This window comes from Phodopus roborovskii, unplaced genomic scaffold, assembly GCF_943737965.1.
Source record: "Phodopus roborovskii unplaced genomic scaffold, PHOROB, whole genome shotgun sequence".
Lineage (NCBI taxonomy): Eukaryota > Metazoa > Chordata > Mammalia > Rodentia > Cricetidae > Phodopus > Phodopus roborovskii.
Window position 1 is genome coordinate 12,495,001 of NW_026126407.1, and position 12,667 is coordinate 12,507,667.

Consider the following 12,667-nt stretch of genomic DNA (forward strand, 5'->3'; position numbering starts at 1 on the left):
TTTTTTTTTTTTTTTTTTTTTTTTTTTTATAATGTTAAGATAGACTGTATTCCTGAGATAAACCTCACATGGTCATGGTGAGTTAACTTTATTAATTGTGAGATTTGATGCACTAATATGTAACGAGTACAGTTTTTCCGCCTGCCGCCGCCCGGTCTTGTCCCACTGCCATGCCGCCAGCCCCAAATAACACACAGAGACTCTGTATTAGATACAATTCTGTTGGCCCTGTTACTTGTTTCTTATCGGCTAGCTCTGCCTTTAATTATTAACCCATTTCTGTTGATCTATGTATTTCCACGTGGCCTCCTTACCGGGGAGTGGGGCAGGCATCTGGTCTCCCCAGTCTCTCCATCTTGACTCCTCCTTACTACTTCCTATTTCCTCCTTGTCTCCTAGTCCCTCCTATCTTCCTTTCCTATTGGCCAACAGTGCTTTATTATTAACCAGTATGAGAAACATATACAGAATGACATCTCCCATCACTAATATGTTAAGGAAAATCCCATATATTTTTACAAGGAATATTAGGTCTATACTTAGAATATTCTTTTTTCAGTATTTCAAGTCTTTGTGGTATCAGTGTTATACTGGTCTCATAAGTTAGAAGATGTTGAGCATTTTGAAAAAAAAAAAAAACCTACATTAATCTTTGCCACATGTACTTAGAGAACAAAGGCTATTCTCAGGAACCAGGCTGTCGATGTTCCAGAAAATGTGGGCATCACTCTGAAGGGCCCCAGAAGAACCCTTTAGGGGGTTTCAATCACATCAATTAGAGCTGAGCCTCCTCGGAAAGAAAATGTTGTCAAGAGTGTTACCTGGTCTTCCATAACAAGATGAGGTCTGTGTGTGCACATCCCCATAACTCAGGAAAAAGGGTCTTTGGTTGAAAACCCAAAATCTCTTGGGTGAAAAAATAAATTCTCAGGGTCTGGATAAGGATGGGTGTTTCTTGTTGTGTCTCTTAAGCCCAGGAGGATGGATTAATCCTTGATGGAAATAAATGGTAACTGAAATTGTTTCAAATTAAAGGACTTTGATTCCAAAAGCCACAGCAGATAAAAAGGATATCGGGAAGGTTGGGGACGGCATCTACGTGTCTGAAAAGAAAGTAGTGTATGCAGCAGGCTGATGAGTGACGCCTGAGTTGCTCAGCGTTAGAAACAAGGCCCTGAATTACAAGTGTTGTCTCTGGGGACAACAAAAGACTTGTACTGAAAACAAAAGACAAAAAAACAAAACAAAACCTAACTAATGAGTGATGGTGGCACATGACTTTAATCCCAGCTCGCAGAGGCAGGCGAATCTCCATGAGAGCCATGTCAAACTGACCTACAAAGCAAATTTCGGGACAGCCATGGCTAGTTACACAGAGAAACCTGTTTCAGAAAGTAAACTGAAAATAAATAAATAAATAAATAAATAAATAAATGAAAAACAAAATCCTTACATTAGTTGGGAGTGGTGGCACACACCTTTATCCTAGCACTCAGAAGGCAGAGGCAGGCAGATCTGAGTTCAAGCCCAGCCTGGCCTATAAAGTGAGTTCCACAATAGTCAAGACTACACAGAAAAACCCTGCCTCAAAAAATAAATAAATACAAACAAAACAAACCTTTATTTTGTGTGTGTACAGGATCATGTAGCATAGTGTGTGTGTGGAAGTCAGGACAGCTTGTGGAGTCGTCTTTCTCCTACCACATGGACAGTGAGGCATCACCAGTGTCATAACTGGCTAAGTCATCTTGCCACCAGCTGAGCCATCTCTGCCACTTTTTTTTTTTTTTGTATTGTATTGTATAGCATTAAGGTTGCTTTTCCTGTATGTATTTGGTAGTAGTGAGAAAGGTCATCCACATTTGTATTGTGTCAGATTAGTGACACTGGAACTATTTTCCCAAAGTCTCTTTCTTGCTGTTTTGAACCACAGAGATTTCTAATGACATTTGAAAGTGAACATGGAACATCAGCCATTTCCCCTTTTTACTGGAAAGGCTATGTATGCTAAGTGCCAAGGAAGCATCAGCTCACTCCCATCGCTGCTCAGTTGTTGCTTTACCTGGTCAGGTTGGAGGCAGCTCCTCCCGCACTTTTTCAGATCTAGATGCTCCCTCACTTTCTCCAGTTCTTGGACCAAGCTTGTGTTCAAGTCTCTGATGAAAGACAGAAGCTTCAGCCTGGCATGGTGGCACACATCTTTAATCCCAGCACGCAGGAGGCAGAAGCAAGAGCATCTGGGAGTCCAAGGCTAGCCTGGTCTACAGAGGGAAATCTGGGACAGCCAAGACTACACAGAGATACCCTGCCTTGAAAAACAAAACAAGAACAAGTGGTTGTTACCACTGAGTCCTCTCTCCAGGTCTCACAGTTGTTTTTTGAGACATGCTCTTACTATGTAGCCCAGGCTATCCTCTCAAGTGTCCTATTAGGACTTCATGGGTAAAGGCACTTGCCCCCAAGCCTGATGACCACAGTTTAATCCCCAGGACCCATATGGTGGATAGAAGACAGAAGAAACCAACTTCTCCATGTGTATACATGGCACCTATACACACATGCACAAACATACACAGCACACATGTCCCCACATTTACACACACCATAGAGCCTTTTTTTTTTTTTTTGGTATACTGTATTGTCTGGTACACTCTGAGATGTTCACATAACACAATAGAGCATTTCTCAGGCCATCACCCAGTCAAAGTGATGTATGACCATACTTAGCCAGGCTAAGTATGGGGCTAAGGCTGCTATTCCATCTTGGTCTTGGTAAGAAATTCTTCTGATTTTCTCTTATTTTTGTTAGATTTTTTTTCTCTTATTTTTATTATATTTTTGAGACAAGGTCTCACAGTATAGCTCAAACTCTCTAATTAGCCCAAGCTGGCCTTGAACCCACAAACCTCTTCTTTCACCTTTTTGGGTGCTAGACTACTTCTGTTCTTAGGTTCTGGAGATAGAACTCATGTTGCCAGGCTTATCAGCCAGACCCCTACTTAAGTTCTCCTCCTCGTCCTCCTCCTTCTCTCTCTCTCTCTCTTTCTTTTTTTTTCTCTTTCTCTCTCTCCTACCTCTTTTCCCTTCCTTGGTGTTTTTTGAGACAGAGTCTCTCTCTGTAGCCCTAGCTGTCCTGGAACTGGCTCTCTAGATCAGGCTGACCTCAAACTCACAGAGATCTGCCTGCCTCTGCCTGCCTCGGCCTCCCAAGTTGGAATTAAAGGCATGAGCTGCCATTGCTTGGCCTATTTTGCATTTTCCACTAAGGTATTAACCTATAAATTCTTCCTAAGCAGAGCTTTCTCTGTACCCCAAAACCATAATATGTAGTATCTTAGGGTTTCAATTGCTGTGAAGAGACACTATGACCATGGCAACTCTTCTAATGAAAAAAACATTTAATTGGGGTGGCTTACATTTTTAGAGGTTTAATCCAGTATCATTATGGAACATTATAGTAGTGTGCAGGCCAATGTGGTAATGGAATTGAAAGACTTCACATCTTGCTCCAAAAGCAACAGGAAGTGAACTGAAACACTAGGCATGGCTTGAGCATATATGAGACCCCAAAGCCTTCCCCAACAGTGATACACTTCCACCAACAAGACCACACTTCCCAATAGTTCCATTCCCTTTGAGGGCCATTTTCTTTCAAACCTCCACAGGTGCTGTTTACATTATCATTTGGCTCACAATATTCCTAGTTTTCCTTTGGCTGTTTTTGTTTTGACCCACAGATTATGTAGACATGGAATATATGATTTTTTTAAGTACTGGGGAATTTTTTAGACATCTTGTTGCTACTGATTTCTAACTTAATACTGTAGTAAAAACTATGCATGGGGTTTGGTTGTGCTAACAACTTAATTGTCTGGAGAGAAATACTCTTCACAGAGCAGCCTCATACATTTACAGGGAGCTCGGTGGCAGTTGCAGGAAGAAATAAGGCAAGCAAGCTGTTTAACAGAACCCCCCCCAAAAAAAGCAGTTAGCTGGGGCATTTCAACCCCAAGTTTCTAGAACAGGCCTGGGTGCTTTTCCATGAGACTTTTCATGGTGCAGGAAAAAAGGTGTCAGCTTTAGTTTAAACCAAACATGGCTCCAGCTGAAGGAAAATGGAGCAGGTTTTGCCCCATCACAATTGGATGCTAGTAACCCTTTTATTGAGAATTGCTTTATGGCCAGCATATGGTTTACCTCAATGAGTCCTACTATACTTGGAATGTATATTCTGAAGATATCAGATAGCACACTGTGGACATGTCAGTCAGGCTAAGTTGGTTGACAGTGCTGTTTAAGTCTGTTACCTTTATGGTTCTGCTTTGGACTTCTTTGTTGAGAAGGGCATTGTAGTATAATGTTTTACTCTTGTATCTCTCTGGACTCTTTTGGCTTTTGGGGGTGCCTACCACCCAGCTCCCAAATAAATCACATACAGAGGCTTGGAGGCTTAATCTTAGTTATGAATGCCTGGCCTTAGCTTGGCTTGTTTCTTGCCAGCTTTTCTTAACATAAATTATTCCATTTATCTTTGGCCTCGGGGTTTTTATCTTTCTCTATTCATACATACCTTTTCTCTCCTTATTAGTTCATTCTGGCTGTGTAGCTGGTGGCTGGCCCCTGAGTCCTCTTCCTTCCTCTCTCATTCCCCAATCGTCAGATCCTTTCCTCCAAGATTTCTCCGCATATTTCTCCTCTCTGCCTGCCATCCCTGCCTATTCCTCTTTCCTGCGTCACTACTGGTCATTCAGCTCTTTATTAGACAGCTTCACAGAGCTAAACAAATACAACATAAACGAAAGTAACACACCTTAAAATAATATTCCCCAACAGGACATTATTGCTGTGGTTAAAAAAAAAAAAAAAAAAAAAAAAAGTGATCAAAGCCACTAGGGGAAGAAAGGATTTGTTTGGCTTATGTGTCCACATTCATCTCAGAAGGAAGGAAGTCAGGACAAGAACTCTAGCGAAACAGGAACCTGGAGGCAGGAGCTGATGCAGAGGCCATGAAGCAGTGCTGCTGACTGGCTTGCTTCCCTAGCTTGCTCAGCCTGCTTTTTTATAGAACCCAGGACCACCAGTTCAGGTATGGGACGGCTCATAATGGGCTGGGCCCTCCTCCATTCATACATGTATATGGAACATGTAATAATACATATATGTGTAATATATAATAATACATGTAAGTTTTGGCTGGAGCAGTTGAGCTTCTACTTCTCAGGGCTCTGCTCTACTTCTTTCCTTGGAGTTTGCTTGCTTTCTCCCTTCCTCCTTCCTTTCCCCCTCCCCTCCCTTCCTTTCCTTCTCTCTCTCTCTATTTTTCCCCTTTTTGTTTTTTGAGACAGCTGGCCTGGAATTCCTTATGTAGACCAGGCCGGCCTAGAACTCAGAGATATCTTCTTGCCTCTACCTCTGGGGTGCTGGGGTCAAAGGTATCCACCACCTCATCTGGCATGCACTCTTTCTTTAAAAAACGGTCTCTGCTTCTTCCATTAGAGTTGTCCTGAGTAACAGTGTTATCTATTCTCCTTTAGTAGACAGTCAATACTGTTCAAAGATAGCAGCTTTTGTCTTCCTTGTGTTGGTGTGGAGCCAACGAACAGACTGGAGAATTAACTGCCAGTGTGAGATTCCTCCACTCCAGTAACTGGTAAAATTCAAGACAGTGGCTGATCTGTTGCTCTGAGTGTTTGAATGCGGAGAGATGGGTTAGAGCCCGTGGCTGATGGACAAACAGATACCCCATCAAAGAATGTATCCAAACAGGCCCACAGGCACATGAGAGGACATTGGACAGCACCTATCCCTAGGAAACTGAGCTAGAACAACAGTGAGGACAAGGGAAATGACTCATCAGGAAAGGCTCCCACTGCACAGACCTCACAACCTGAGTTCAATCCTTGGACCCTTGGCAAGTCATCCTCTGAACTCCACATGCATGCTCCTCCCACACTAATTAAAACGTAAAAACCACAACAATGAGATCTTAGCACTCCTGTTAGAATAGTGTCGATCTAAAGTGACCCCAGCAAATGCTGGCAAGACTATAACAGGAATTCTCACTCATGTAATAAGAATGCCAAACAGTATAGCCACGTGGAAGACAACCTGACAATTTCTTCAAAACTGAGCATATTCTTGGGGGACAGACTCACCAGCTCACACAGGGGCCTTGCTTTTGCAGAAAACAAGCTGCAAGTTACTACCCTGCCCTTTGTCTTGGATAAGATACTACTGGGTCTTTCATCTTTACTCCTTAGAAAGTGCATTTGAAGTTGTTTGTGTGTGTTATATGTGTATGTGTGTTCGCAGCTGTGTGTGACTATGTGTGTCCATACTGGGGCCAGAGAAGGGCACTGGAGAGCTATTGACCATTCTCCCCATTACTCCTTTGAGGCAGGTCAAACCTGGAGCTCATATTTTTTTTTTTTTGGATAATTTTTTAAATTTAAATTTGAAACAAGCTTGTTTTTATATGTCAATCCCTGTTCCCGAATCCTCCCATCCCCCCAACCCCTATTCTACTCCATCCCCTTTCTTTTCCCCGGGGGAGGGTGAGGCCTTCCATGGGGGATCTTCAAAGTCTGTCCTATCATTTGGAGCAGGGCCTAGATCCTCCTCCATGTGTCTAGGCTGACAGAGTATTCCTCTATGTGGGATGGGCTCCCAAAGTCCATTAGTACACTATGGATAAATACTGTTCCACTACCAGAGGCCCCATAGACTTCCCAGGCCTCCTAACAAACCCATGTTCAGGGAGGGGGTCTGGGTCAGTCCTATGCAGGTTTCCCAGCTATCTGACTGGAGTCCATGGGAGCTCACATTTTTTAATTGATTGGCAGTCAGCAAACCCCAGTGACCTTTCTGTCCCCACCCCTCATAACAATGTGGTTACAGGCTGTTGTAAGCCGGTACTACCCAGCACATTACATGGATGCTGCGATCCATATGACCCACATGAGCAACCTTTAAATGCTAACATTGAATGCTGTGGCTTTATCTCATCTCCTTCCTCTACACACACACATACACACATCTCCTGTACCATTTGAGAGTAAGTTGCAGACATGCTGTTCTCCCCCACCCCAATGTTTCGACATGTATTTTCTAAAAACAAGGCCATGCTCTTATGTAACCACAGCGCATGTTCTCCAGCGGTCAGGACATTAACACTGATGCAACACTACACAACTCCAGACAGTGTTGAGGTTTTCCCAGTGGTCCCTATGCTGACTAGACAATAGAAGATCGTGCAGCAGGTTCTGCACTCCCCTGTCATATCTCTTTATCCTACTCTGATTGGAATAGTTCTTTAGTCCTAGTCTTTCAGGATACTGAAGTCTTGTTTTGTAAGAAACACATACAAGCCTGGTATTTTGTAGGATGTCTAGTTTATCTCGTGTTTCTTTATTAGACTCAAGTGATGTTGCTGTATTCTTCTCGGTGCCTCAAACTGAATGCAGAGGTGATCTTCCTAAAATGCGGCATTGACTCCTGAATGACATCTGTCAGGTTCCTCCAGTCAGAATCTTGTCAAGTCTATCTATTTCCTTGGCATAGGCAGAATGCTCTACAAAGCAGGCTACAGAAATGGCTCAGTGCCAACAGCACCTGCTGCTTTTGCAGAGGACCCAGCACCTGCTGCTTTTGCAGAGGACCCAGTTCCGTTTCCAGCACCCACATGGTGGCTCACAGCCACCTGAGCACTGCACACATACACACACTAAAACAATCTAAGGCAGAATGGGCCACTATGTTGTGGTTGCTGGGAATTGAACTCAGGACCTCTGGGAGAGCAGTCAGTGTTCTTAGCCTCTGAGCCATCTCCCCAACCCACCATCCTCCTGTTGAACAGAGTTGGTGTTTTATCAGTGCTGACCTAATGAAACTAACAGGTTAGAGAGGGATGGATGCAAAGAGAGTGAGTAGAAGAATTCATCAGCTGAGATTTCTTTCCTTTTTCCTTCCTTCCTTTTCTTCCTTGACAGGGTATTATGTAGCTTTGCTGCCTCCAAACTAGCTATGTAGCTAAAGCTGACCTTGAACTTCGGTACTCCTGCCTCTATCCTGACTGCTAGGATTTTAGATTTATGCGTTGCTGGGGGTTGAATTTAAGGTTTGTGAATTCAAGGCAAGCACTCTACCAGCCGAGTCACATCTACCACCCTTGAGGATGGATTTCAGAGTCCCTTCAAGAAACAGAACTCCTGTGTTACCGAGAGGAAGAGGAGTCATCCAGAGCGGTCCCTCCTTGCGGGTTTGGAAGAGACTAAAGGGCGGTTGCATCATTTCAGGCGATCAGGTTATGTGCTCATCAAGACCCTTGTGGTCCCTGTATTTACAGTGGGCATTTCTCAGGAGAACGACAGTGGTGTGGACTCGAGTGTGTGCTGGGGAAGGCTAACAGGTAGACATCTCACCAGTCGGGAGTGCCCAACCAACATCATGAGCAAGCATTTGTGCAAGCCTAGAGGAAAGGCTGAGTATAGCTTTCAGCATGGCAGGAAGTGCCTAACAGTGAAAACGCAATCTTAGGCTAAAGGTTCGGGCGTGAGAAGTTGTTCTGAGGAACAGCAGGCCAGCGGAAGGAATGGAGGCATTCTGAAGAAACACAACAGTAAAGATTTGCAAAGGAGAAGGCGAATATCAGCACCAACTTTTAGATGGAAAGGTTAAAATCCGCTCAGCATCTACCACCCCCCCCCCCCATCATAAACCGGTTGCGCAGAAGGAAAGCACTAGAGAGCAAGCAAGATCCAAAAGCAAAGTGCCTCTCAGACTCACGGAGCCGCTGTTCTCAGGAAGCTTCCATTTCCTGCCTACTTTGTTTGCTTGGAAAACTCCAAGGACTCAGCCATCTGGAGTAATTAATTGTAGGGTGGAAAAAAAAAAAAAAAAAAAAAAAAAACGCCAGAACCTGGGTAAACAAAGATTAGCACCAGGATAAAAAACAATAAAAGGGAACAAGAAACAAAAAAAGAAAGAAAGCAAAGGAAAAAGAAGCTAAGTTCAACAGGATGAAATTTGAACAAAAATCTGAAGATTTCAGGCAAAATTTGCTCTGCCGTTAGTTAGCTTTTTGAGTGAGAATCCTGAGAAGGCTCTAGCTTTATATATTAATTATCTTTATTTTTACTCTCTGTGTATGGTGTTTTGCCCGCACCACGTGTGTGCCTGACGCCTTCAGAGATCAGAAGAGAACATCAGAGCCCGTGGAACTGGAGTCACAGGTGCTGTGAGCCACCATGTGGGTGCTGAGAACTGAACTCACATCCTCTGGAAGAGCAGCCAGTGTGCTCACTAGCCAGCCAACTCTCCATCTCCTGTATTTGTTTTTCCTTTAGTGGTGCTGATGGAACGCAGGGCCTCTGGAATGCTAGGCAAGTGGTCTGCCACTGGGCTACACCCTGCTTTTGGGTTTAAAATTATCTCAGATATCAAATCAAGTTTTATACAATTTTACATTGGAAAGATCTATAAACCATACATTTAAAAACAAAACAAAGCAAATAATCCTGGGCAGTGGTGGCACTTGCCTTTAATCCCAGATATAGTGGTACATGTCTTTAAAAGTCCCAGCAGTCAGGAGGCATATTTTTGTGAGTTGAGTTTGAGGATAGATAACCTGGTCTAATAGCAAGTTCTAGGACAACCAGGATTACATTGACCTTGCCTCAAAAATAAGTAAGTAAGTAAGTAAATAAATAAATAAATAGGGGTAGACTAGAGTGTCACAACATTTAAAAGGCTCAGTAGATGCGTAGAGGTGACTGTCACTCAGCTATTGACCCTAACCATTGGCATGACCTGCTCTTAACTAGTTGCTGCACTGGTGGCCAGAAACTGCAAAATCATTTGGGAGCAACAGTGGGGAGTCTGGGCTTCCGGGGGCCTCCCCCGTCCTTTTCCTTTTTTCTTTTTGGTTTTTGGAGACAGGGCTTCTCTGTATTGTTTTGGAGTCTGTCCTGGAACTTGTCCTGTAGACCAGGCTTGACTCACAGAGACCCACTTGCCTCTGCCTCCCAAGTGCGGGGATTAAAGACTTGTGCCACCAATACCCTGCTACCAGGGCTGCAAAGAAACCAGGAGGTAGGTCAGCCTGAGGGAAGGGTATAATAGTCTTAGTAAATTAGGCTTCCTACACCCTGCTAGATTATTACAAAGGACAATGTCTTGGAAGGAGAATGGAATGTGAGCTGCTAGCCAGGGCCAGAACTTTGGACCCTAAAACAAACTGGGAAATGATGTCCTTTCCTATCTAAAAATAATGCAGCTTCCTTTGATACGCAATAGGATTGGCTCATCAAAAAGGTAATGGCAGAGGCTGAAGAGATTGCTCAGCAGTTAAGAGCTCATGGTGCCTCACAAAACATCTGTAACTCCAGTTCTAGAGGATTTGGTAACCTCTCTTGGCCTCCACTGGCACCAGGCATGTATAGTACACATACACACAGACAAAACATCCCTACACATAAGTCTTTTTAAAAGTAATAGTAAAGGCTTAATGCTGGTAGCGGTGGTGCATACCTTTAATCCAAACACTTAGGAGGCAGAGGCAGGCCAATTTCTGTGAGTTTGAGGCCAGTCTGATCTAGAGTGAGTTCCAGGACAAAATCAGGACAACACACAAAGAAACCCAGTCTTGAAAACCAAAACCAAACCAAAAAAACTCAAAACAAAAAACAGAAGTCTCCAACTCTTCATAGAAGGTAAGATCTGCCACTGTTGGTGGGTACAGCTCCTTTATGTGTGCAACCTCTTTAAGGTAGGCTGTTACTGTCCCCCAAGAGGAGGGACCCAGCATGAAGGACGATAAGAGTAGCTTTTATTGGGCTCTGGAACATGCAGGAAGACAGATGTGGAAAAAAGTCTTTCTTTTTCCCCTGTGTGCATCTCTGCAGAATCACTTATTTTATTTTTATTTTTTGATACAGGGTTTCTGTGTGTATCCCTGGCTATCCTGGAACTCACTCTGTAGACCAAACTGGCCTAGAACTCAGAGATCTGCCTGCCTTTGTGTACCAAGTGCCAGGACACTTGGCTTGCAGAATCATTTATTCATCTAGCTCTCCAAAAACCCTCTATGAGCTACCTTCTTCTAGGCCTTGAGAACATGGTACTATCTACTTAGCCTGGATCACAGTCATCCTGATTCTGAATTGTGACTTACTGTAGGTTTTACCCTGTTCTTCTCTGGCAGAGCAGTGACCTCAAGCCAACTTTTGTTTTGCTCCAGAGACCTGTTGTTTCCATGACAATCAGTCACTTCCTGAAATGCACTGACCTGTGCCAAGAATACAACATGGTTTTATATTCTTGAGGTGTACATGAGAGGCAGACTCAAGCCAAGGTCCAGCCAATACTGACCTACATTTAAAATGTTTCAAGCAAAGCACACAATTCTTGCTGCATGTCACTATGAGGACACACATAGTCTCACCTGAGTTAAGGATGTTGGGAGCTGCTGAATGTGGTGCTGGGAACTGAACTCAGGTCCTCTGCATGCTCTCAGCTTCTGGGCCAACTCTCCAACCTCCAATGTGGTTTTTCATGTTTCTTAAGTTTTTGTTTTTATTCTTATGTTGTTGTATTGTTTTTGAGACAGGGTTTCTCTGTATTGCTTTGGAGCCTGTCCTGAAACTAGCTCTGTAGACCAGGTTGGTCTCAAACTCAGAGAGATCCACATGCCTCTGCCTCCTGAGTACTGGGATCAAAGGAGTGTGCCACCAATACCCGCCTAAGTTTTTGTTTTTATACATGAGTATTTTGCCTGCACACATGTAAGTGCACTATGAGGACAGAAGATGTCATCAGGATTCCTTAGAAACTGGAGTTCAGACCATTGTGAGCAGTCATACTGTGCTGGGAACTGAAGCTGGGTCCTCTGCAAAGTCCAGCAAGTGTTCTTAATGTGCCAAGCCATCTTTCTAGCCCCCATGCCCAACTTTTTACATGTGTGCTGGGGACTTGAACTCAGCTCCAACTGCTTATATTGCAAACACAACTGAGCCCCAGTCCTGGGGGTTTCCGTATGTTTTCTTTCATTTTAAGAAAGGATTTCTCCAACTGTCCTGAAACTCACTAATGTTGACCAGGCTGGCCTTGAAATCACGAGATCCACCTGCCTCTGCCTCCCAAGTGCTGGGATTGAAGGTGTGCATGTACCATCACTTCGGGGCCCTCAGCATGTTTTCTTATGCAACACAATGCTCTAATGAGTTGAGGCCCTGGTAAATCAGTTTTCCCAAGTGGTCTGTGCTGGTGGGGAGGCAGGAGACCAAAGAGCTGGTCCTCAAGTCCTATTCACTCACTATCTCCACTTTTGGCTTTAGCTCTTCTTGACTTGAAATGTCATGTCTCAGGTCAGCCACTCCCCCATGCACTAAGAACTACAGCTCACTACCACCCTCCCCTTCACTACATTTACAATCTCAGCTTTACATTCTCTCAACTGGCTCAGATGTCTAATACCTTACTGGTGGAGGCCAAGGATTCTCTTCACCTGCATCTCCACTTGGCTATATGGCACTGAGTACAGGTGTTCAAATCATGGCCAAAGAATAGCATAAAAGCATTTGGTAATGTGGCAGTACACCCATGTCTACATTTGAGAATTCCCTTCCTGACTACCCTTCACTGCTTACTATGGGACTAGGGCAAAGCTACT